The 9,905-nt window shown below is 48.0% G+C and overlaps 1 non-coding gene across 1 annotated transcript; it reads right to left on the reverse strand.

Annotated features, from left to right (window-relative positions):
- Positions 1 to 3,086: 3,086 nt before the first annotated feature.
- On the reverse strand, positions 3,087 to 3,159 carry TRNAC-ACA (transfer RNA cysteine (anticodon ACA)). Its single transcript has one exon. It is a non-coding gene; the product is annotated as a tRNA-Cys (tRNA).
- Positions 3,160 to 9,905: the final 6,746 nt, after the last annotated feature.

Here is a 9,905-nt window from a genome sequence, read left to right on the forward strand (position 1 = left end):
TGAATAAGCAAATGTCTCATTTCCCTTCAGTTCTATAATGTGCCAACATATAGCTCAAATATAGCCTTAGGAATGCAAATATAGCATGATTCAGGTACAATTAGAGTACTTCATGCAAGTTCACTCCATGCATGCTTTTATCTGGGGTATGCCACTCTTTTAAAATCCTGAGCTTGATTTGTCTGAAACAGAGGAACAAACTTTTTCTAGAGATAAATCTAGTCTTACTCCACTTACTAATTAAAAACTGTCCTGAACACGTGCATCTATACATGTGATAAAATTTCATAGAACCACACACACACACACACACACACACACAAATGAGTGAATATAGAAACTGGTGAAATATAAAGCATAGTCCAGAAAGAACCTAAGCCCACCCTCACTTGGTATTCCTTGTCCACCATTAGCTCACGCTGAGCTGGGTCACTGCTGTGATGTTATTTACATGAGTATCTAGTATCTCAGCCTTTCCCACCTGTCCCTGTGGACTTGAACTTTTAGAAAGATTACAAATCTTTGATTTATCTCATTTACATTTGTTGCGTTGGCTTTCAACTCATTGTTCTTGCCTGTCAAGATCTTCTTGGATCTTTATTTTTGTTATCCAGGAAATTAAATATCCCATCTTGATCTTTCTTCTGTCTGAAATATGAGAATTATGTCTTCATCACGGCTAAGGGAATCTAGGCTGACATGGGTCCATTAGTCATCAGGTGTCATGTATATTCATTCAGTAAATTATAAAGTCACTTTGATGTATACACCATCCAACTCTCATTTTTCCACTTTGTTCATAAGGATATGATGGCAAATTTCATAAAACATGGGTGCAGTCCTTATTAGAGGGGTTTCATGGAATTTCCCTAACCTACTGATATAGAAGCCTCATTTACATTTTAAAAATCATGAGCTCAGAGACCATAAAAGAACAATAAACTTGACCAGATTTTTTTTTAATCACTGCAACAAAACAAAAAGCCATTAAGCAAAGTTAGAAGACAAATCAAAAACTGGAAAAATATTTGCAACATCTCATGAACAAAGGGTAATTTAATATACAAATATCACTCAAATCAGTAACAAAAGTTTAGGCAACATGTTAAAAAAGGAACAAAGACCATGAGAAGGAGTTCATTAAAAGAAAAAATATAAATGGCGAACAGAATTTTGAAACAGTGCCTAAGTTCCGTTGTTGTTGTTCAATTGCTAAGTCGTGTTCGACTTTCTTGACCCCACAGACTGCAGCACGCCAGGCTCCTCTGTCCTTCACTATCTCCCAGAGTGTGCTCAAATTCATGTCCATTGAGTCGGTGATGCTATCTAACCATCTCTTCCTCTGCCACCCTCTTCTCCTTTTGCCTTCAGCCTTTCCCAGCATCAGGATCTTTTCCAATGAGTCAGCTCTTTGCATCAGGTGGCTGAAGTATTGAAGCTTCAGCTTCAGCATCAGTCCTTCCAATTGAATCTAAGAGCCAGACAAGACACAACTGAGTGACTTTCACTTTCACTAGTAACAAATTACTGCAAACTCACTTTCACTTTCACTTAGAGGCTTAAAAACACACCTTTATTAGCTTATAGTTTTGAAAGTCGGACTTTAAAATCAGGGCTGTACTCCTTCTAGAAGCTTCAGGGGAAATTAGTTTTCATGCATTTTTCCGGTACCTAGAGGCCTCCCACACTTCTTTGTTCATGGCCCCCTCCTCACACCACTCTGACCCCTGCTTCCCTCATCACATCAACTCAGTATCTGCTTCTCAACTCCCAGCCTCCCTCTTGGAAGGAGCTTGACAATGACATTGGGCTTACCTGGAGGATTCAAGTGATGCTCCCCATCTCACAATCACTAAATAAATCACATCTATAAATATTTTTTTATGCCAAAATTAACATATTCACGAGGCCTGGGACTAGAACTATAGATACTAGGACTATAACGAAAGCTGAGCGCCGAAGAATTGATGCTTTTGAACTGTGGTGCTGGAGAAGACTCTTGAGAGTCCCTTGGACTGCAAGGAGATCCAGTCAGTCTGTCCCAAAGGAGATCAGTCCTGGGTGTTCATTGGAAGAACTGGTGTTCAAGCTGAAACTTATACTTTGGTCACCTGATGCAAAGAGCTGATTCATTTGAAAAGACCGTGATGCTGGGAAAGATTGAGGGCAGGAGGAGAAGGGGATGACAGACGATGAGATGGTTGGATGGCATCACTGACTCGATGGACATGGGTTTGGGTGAACTCCAAGAGATGGTGATGGACAGGGAGGTCTGGCGTGCTGCAGTTCATGGGGTCACAAAGAGTCAGACATGACTGAGTGACTGAACTGAACTGAGGACTAGAATATGGACATCTTTGGGGGGCCATCATTTAGCCTGCACAAGGCCCCAAAGTGAAACGCTGTAACTCAGGAGATATACGTGCCCCCTTTGTAAGCAGAGTAAAGACTCAGGGAAAGGATAACAGAAAAGAATTTTCTAGCTGAAGAGATTTCACATGTATGTGTACACACACCCTCAACTGTGGCTCAGAGAAGTTAAATGACTTTCCTAATATCACACAGTTAGATAGTGCCAAACCTGAAACCCAGACAGTTCCTGATTGAAACAAGCTGGCAATTTAATATAGGCCATGTACTCCCATATTCCAGGACAAGGTGTTAGATCATCATCCAGACAGGACATAGAGACTGAATAAAAACAAGTTCTGCTACAACCCAGCACCAAAGAATGCACTGGACATGTGACTTCCTCACACAGAGAGAACAGAAAGTGATGTACCTGGGTCACACAGGTCATGCACACACACACTTAGGGTAAAGGCGTGGGGTTTTCCATCTGGGAAAGACGGAACCTTTAAAGAATAACCCAAGAACTTGAGATGTGTTTCCTGTGGCTTGGGAGACATAGGGACTGGAATATAATTGGAATCCTACAAAGTCTGAAGGAGTGAGGCAGTGGTGAAGTTGCTCAGTCGTGTCTGACTTTTTGCAACACCATGGAGTGTAGCCCACCAGGCTCCTCTGTCCATGGGATTATCCAGGCAAGAACACTGGAGTGGGCTGCATTTCCTTCTCCAGGGGATCTCCCCGACCCAGGGGTTGAACCTGGGTCTCCCGCATTGTAAGCAGACGCTCTACCATCTGAGCCACCAGGGAAGTCCGAGGTGGTGGCGATGGTGCGAACAGGACCCGCTGGAGACAACCTGCTGTTCTAGGGTTTGGCGGGGCAGGGAGGCACGCACGCTCTCATGCTGCTGAAGAGAAACATCAGACCAGGTCCTCAGGAGAGCAGTTCCTCTGAGGAGCTGCACGAGGACCCCAACAGAGCACCTCCTCACCAGAACCCGCGGGGCTGGTGCCTAAGCGAGAAAGGACTCAAAGAAGAGCAGAAATGCAGTGGCTTCAAACAACAAGCTGTGTTGCCTGACACTGCTCCTGAGGGTCGGGAAACCGGGAGAAGCTTAACTGGATGGCTCTGGCCTAGAGTCTCTCGCGAGGTTGGGATTCCGACGTCGGCTGGGCTGCCGTCTCCTCTGGTGCTTGACGAGGCAGGAGCGCCCACTTCTAACTCACTCACGAGGCTGTTGGGAAGGGGCCTCGGTTCCTCTCTGGCTGATAACTGAAAGCCCAACTTCCTCAGTAAACGGACGTTCGCACAGGTGGCTTCCCAACATGACCACTCACTTCTCTCAGAGCTAATGAAATAGCAAAATAGAAGCCACAGTGTTTTCTATAACCTAACCTCAAAACACCATCACTCCTGCATATTCTGTTGGCCGCAGAAACCCACCAGGGTACAAGGGAGGGAAGGAGGAGGTGCTACACAAGAGTGTCCTGTGAGGAGGTAGGGGTCGTTGGAGACCATCTTGGAGGCTGGCTACCCACATGTTATGAGAGGAAAAAACCTGCTTTGGGAGCCTGACAGGATCATAGGACACCAGCATCTAACGGCCACCATATAACCTCTCCTCCTTGCAACCCCAGAGGGGCCAGGATGGCAAACAAGCGGGGGAGCAGAAGGGCAGAGGAAGAAGCAGCTGACCACCTCCTGCTTGCACACCTTAGGTTTCGTAAGGTGAGAGAGACCCTGGCTGAGGGAGAAAAATGTTTAAACGGGACAAGAGTTTGTTGTTATTCAGTCACTCAGTCATGTCTGACTCTTTGCAACCCCATGTACTGCCGCCTGCCAGGCTTCCCTGCCTTTCACCATCTCCTGGAGTTTGCTCAAACTCATGTCCATTGAGTTGGTGATGCCACCCAACCATCCAATCCTCAACTCTCGGATGAGAGTTTAGGGTTTTGATATTACATTGACTGGGTCTCTGTGCAGTTGCCTGCAGAAGCTCTCAAGGACAGAAGCTCTCAAAAGTAGACAGAAAAAGCTACATGGAATTCCAAGCTGCTTGGAATAAAGCATCTTCCTCCTGGCACCCCACCAGGTCCAGCTCATTTAATAAACCAGTAACAGTCAAACTCAAAGCCGTAAAACTCAGAGTCAAGTGTCGGGATAGGTTCAGGCTTCTTTCCTCTGCACCGCACTGTCCCACTGCAGCTGACCTGTGTCTTTCAGTCAGGTGACAGAGAGGGCGGGGGGAGGCTGGTGAGGGATGGGCGGTGAGAAGGAAGAAACCCGTCTGGTTGCTGAGCTTCAAACTAAACATACACTTTGCTCGATGGAAGTGGTCACTGGTCTTCCTCTTTCCTTCAAACATACTTCCTGTTTTGAAAAGTTGGTTTCCGCTCCCAGGATTCCTTGGAATTCAATGACCAGCTGCTGCTAACCCACCGAGAGAGAGGACTAGAGAAATCCACCGTCTGGAATCTGAAGGTTTGGGCCTCTGATCCTCTCGGACCACATGGTGCCTCCCCCCTCAGCATCACAAAAGTTTCATTCCAAGAGAACGTACATTTATGTTGTCTCGAGGGCTGTCCTCATCCATTTCCAGGTGAGCACTGACAGATGACAACTGCAAAGACAGAGGAGATATGAATGGTGCCTTCACACACATCATTATGCATCTCTACGGGTATCAGAAATATTCCCAGTCTATAAGCAAAGTCAGGATTCCAAAGAAGTGACAGCTATGACTCGGTTCCAGTAGGTGAGTTAGGGTCTAATGCTCCATGCTCAGCTCTGTAGCAGATTTTGGGGAAGAGTACAGAAGATGGAGGAAACAAACACTGACCTTGAAAAATCTTCGAATCCAATTGTGCAGACACGTGCAGAGTCACCATTTATTTAACAAATGTTTACTGAGCAATACCATGCTGGTCACCCCACTAGACACTGGGACACCTTAAGGAATAAGGACAGGTTGCTTGACCTAAAGCAGCTCAAGGGCTAGTAGAGAAGAAAAGAGAGTTAGGAGAGTGATTCAAGGGACTATCCTGGTGGTTAAGACTCCACACTTCCAGTGCAAGGGCACAGGTTCAATCCCTGGTCAGGGAACGAAGATCCAGCATGCCACACAATCAGTATATTATATATATGTATATATATGGATATAAATATATGGATATATGGATATGGATATAAATATATATATATATGTGAACAAAGGAACCATTTACTTAAAAAAAGAGAAAGAGCACGATTCAATACACCAGGTCAGTGTCTGGTGAAAAGTAGATGCTCATTAAATATTTACTGTGTTCATGAGCTCAGTGAAGATGGGTGATTTGCATAGAGATTCAGCAGAGCACATACGAGGGGCTTAGGGGTTCAGGAAGCCTTCCCAGAAAAGAAGGCACGGCACAAGTAATAGTAACTCCTTGTTATTAGAGAGTAAACTGTGGTATAAATGATGTGCTGCTGCTGCTAAGTCACTTCAGTCGTGTCTGACTCTATGCAACCCTATGGATAGCAGCTCGCCAGGCTCCTCTGTCCACGGGATTCTCCAAGCAAGAACACTGGAGTGCTGGCTTTGGTGTAATAACAACCCCCAAATCTCACAGGAGTAAATGTTCACCCGCGTTACATGCCTGCTACTGCCGGGAGTGTCCCTGGCTCAGCTCCACGTGTCTTCACATCCCAGGATCCAGGTGAAGGAGCACAACCATCCCACACATGAGGCTCCCTTAGTGAGGAGGAGGGTGAGGGGCGGTCACGAGGGGGCTCAGAGCTTCTCTGGACACGGCACGCACCGTGCCGCCTCTCCACCTGTGTCCAGTGCGTCACACGACCGGGTCCAACAGCGAGCACGTCCACTTCTCCCGGGAGGGCAGGGGAGGCACCACAGTCATGGGCGTCAGAGAGGACACGCCCTCACAAAAGGAAGGGAAGACAGGATTACGGGGACTGTACTACAAGCTCCCGCCACGTGTTAGTCCACTCTAGCCGCCGCGACAAAATGCCTCAGCCTGGCTGGCCCAAACAGCAGAGCTTTGTTGTCTCGTCATTCTGGAGGCCAGAAATCTGAGATGCAGGCGGGGTGGTGTCTCCCGCCGCCTCTGTCCGCGACTTGCCCAGGCCAGCTTCTCACCGTGGCCTCACATGCTCTTCTTTCTGGGCACACGTCCCCTTGCTTCTCTCTTCGCGTCCAGATTTCCTCTTCTTATAAAGACACCAGTCAGACGGGATTCGATTTAAGTTAATTGCTTCTTCAAAGACCTTATCTTCACATACAGTTACATCCTGAGGTCCTGGGGCTTAGGGCTTCAACAGAAGAATTTGGACACAACGTACCCATCACCCACCGTAAGTACCACAGGGGTTCACAGGAGGCTGAGAACACTGAGGCACCAGGAAAGGCCCCCAGAGGGCCAGCCAGGACCCGGGGAGGCAGCGGGTGAGTGGAGAGGAAGGGACGTGATTGCAGGCCGGAGAAGCGACAGGACCAAGGGCCCAAGCAGAAGGAAGCAAGATGAGCTTGTGGGCTGATGAGGAAATGGAGCTTTTGAGAGGGGAGGGAAGCAGAAGCGTAAAAGCCCAGAAACTCTGAGCTCTGAGTGGGCAGCCCAGTGGGGAAGGGTGAAGAATTACAAGAGAGGGGGTGGCACGGTTGAACCTGCTAATTCGGGAACATTCCTCTGGAACTGGTGCTGAGGATAAGGATAGAAGTTCACAGAGGGAGACATAAACATCTTCATCAACAAAGAAATCACGGCAGATATTTGCTCAGGGGAAAAAAGGCAACCAAGGTTTCAGAGCAGCAAAGTCTCTGGACCGCCCACCCCCTCCCACCCCCGCCAATCAGCCCAGGCTCTCCCCAGACCATTTAGGTATTTCTTCCTGTCTCATGCAGATGTGAATTCGAATTTAATGAATTTTGGTTCCCCCAGAGTTATGAAATAACTACAAAAATGTGACCCCAGAGGTCCAAATTCTGCATGATATCATTATTATTGTGGGATTTTATTAAAAGACAAAAATCATATAAATCAGAAGGGAGAACTACAAGGGTTAATATTTGCACCCCCCCCAAAAAAAAAAACAGAAAAAATTGAATTATATTTTTTTGCACCAAACACTCCCCAGCACCACCATCATCCTACCCTCTTGTTGATGAGCCATCTCTGTTTAATTTAAATTGAGAGCTGACTGGGGAAAGGGAAAAAAAAAAGGTCTAATTCTGTTCTCTGACAATGCCCGCTGCTCTCAATGGTGAACAATTGATGTTAAAAATAATGATGATAATAGTGATTATTCCTGCATGTCATGCTAGTACGGGTCACATCTCCATCCAGAATGACATAATAAGCAGACACACAACCCCATACTGAAATTTGCAATCATCAATAGAGCTGCTTGGACCTAGGAAAATGGAAGAGAACGTGGTCTCGTGTTGGGTTGCTCAAACCTGCGGAGTCATCACAAGTCCTGCCAAGAACTGCCTGCTGATGGCCTGGCAGGGAAGTGGGAAGAAGGGAGACAGCTGTCAGATTTCCATCCTGTGCCCCTCACAGTGGGCACCACGGAACAGGTGCCAGGCGGGCACGTCACAGAAGCACCCAGGACAATCCACTCTCCCCACGCAGTTGGAACAAGGCTGCTGGATAATGAGGAAAAGCTCCACCCATCCTCTTCAGGACAACGGCTGCCTTCTAAGCAGCAACATTTAATTCAATAGCTTCCAGTGTGGCTTTGCAAGGTGATTCCTCTGAGAATGGACCACTGCCGGGCGGAGGTGCATGGGGTGGCCATGCCTTTGCACGCTAGCTCCTGTTACAGTGTGGAGAGAAAGCTGGAAGAAAACGAATATTCAGAGCAGCGGAGGTGTCAGTAACATGAAACTGACTAGCCTGTACCAAGAACTGCAGCAAGGTCAGAGCTAGCGCATTGGGCTTCCTGCCAGGGGAGTATCTAAAAACATCTCTGCAGCCCAGGTCAGTGGCAGTAGCCCCACTAAGGACACCTCTGTATCCATGTTTCCTCGGTGTCTCCACAAGCCCTCGAGGAAAGCAAGATGGCATCATAGCCAAGGAGATGCCCTCTGTAGTCAGGTGGCCTGAGTTCAAATCCCCGCTTGTGGTATATGAACTTGAGGGTGAAACTTTGCATTTATCTCTGTGGTTTGAACACCTGAATCTGCCCTTCTATAAGGTTGACCTGCATCTTAAACAGCCTTGTGGACTTGGGCAGAACACTTGACCTGTCTCTAAGTAGATGATGCTGACCTAAGTTCTAAGTAAGATAATGTGCACAGTGTACTTAGAACTGGGGTGTGAGAAGACCTCAAGAAGCAACAAAAATCTTGAATCTCCATTATGCTTCTTATCACCTCATATTCTAATTTTAAAACATGTTTCTATTTTGCCCATACTGTTCTTTTAAACAACAAAATGTGAGTTCCTCCAGTTCCCAGGGCTATACTTTGTCAGTGGATACATCCCAGGACCTAGCCTAGCAAGGCGCCTGGCTGACCAGAAGCACATAATTGGTGAATGGATGAGGGATCAAAGTCACTGGGGATGAGTTTGGAAAAAAAAGAAAGCAGACAGGAGGTAACCATTTGTTTCACAAACAGAGAGGAAAGGCTCCTATTTGGAAGGGAGAGCCAGCGAATTCCGGGGCGCCTGGGGAAAAAAGAACAAGATTGGAGGTGGAGTGTTACAAGGAAATTAACATGCGATCCAAATACGAAAGGACGTTGTTATGATCCCACAGGTGGAGGGGCGGGGGAGGAGCCTCCGCCTTCGGGGTAGCGAGGGGGTCTGCCTTGAACACACGCCTCATCAGGTCTAGGCGGGAGACACAGAGGCAGCCCCTCGCTGGATTTAATGAGTCAGTCACAGAGCAGCCGCAGGAGACCTGTGGCGTCACCGTTGTAGAGTGAAGCAAAAACAGATGGTGCCTTCTACCTTTTCCCTCCGAAATTCCAAACTCTCTCTCACACACACACACACACAGAGAGAGAGAGAGAGAGAGAGAGAGAGAGAAAGTCTCTGGGGAGGGTTCCCTCCCGGTTTCACTGTAATGATTTTAAAAAGATGTCCCCACGTGGGAAAGGAGCCGCAGAGCCAAAGATGGGCTGGCTTGGAGGGAGAGCGGCATGGACGTGCCAAAGCATCAGAAAGGCTCTCCAAGGAGACGAGGCCTTGGGAAAGCCTCGCCCCCACCCGCCCCAGCCCCGTGTCTGCCAAGGCCAGTCTCCTGGGTCTGCCAAGACAGTGCCACTCCCACGGGCTGGGGCCACCCCCGGAGCCAGAGGATGCCAGCCGTGAAGGACATTCGCCCAGACAGAAAAGTGATAGTCCTGCAATTCTGGACGCCTTCATCCTCAGTTAGCCACGCGGGCTCCAGGGCCGAGCCCAGCTCTACCAGCCTCCAGGGCTGGGTGCTCAGACCCAAGGCAGCAGAGACACGGACTCGGGGGAGGGGCCCGCAGGCGGCTTGCAGCCCCTGCTCTCACGTGCTGGCTCTGATCGACCGACCTCGGAGCAGGCAGCATTCTAGGCTACCA

Source organism: Odocoileus virginianus, chromosome 22, assembly GCF_023699985.2.
Source record: "Odocoileus virginianus isolate 20LAN1187 ecotype Illinois chromosome 22, Ovbor_1.2, whole genome shotgun sequence".
NCBI lineage: Eukaryota > Metazoa > Chordata > Mammalia > Artiodactyla > Cervidae > Odocoileus > Odocoileus virginianus.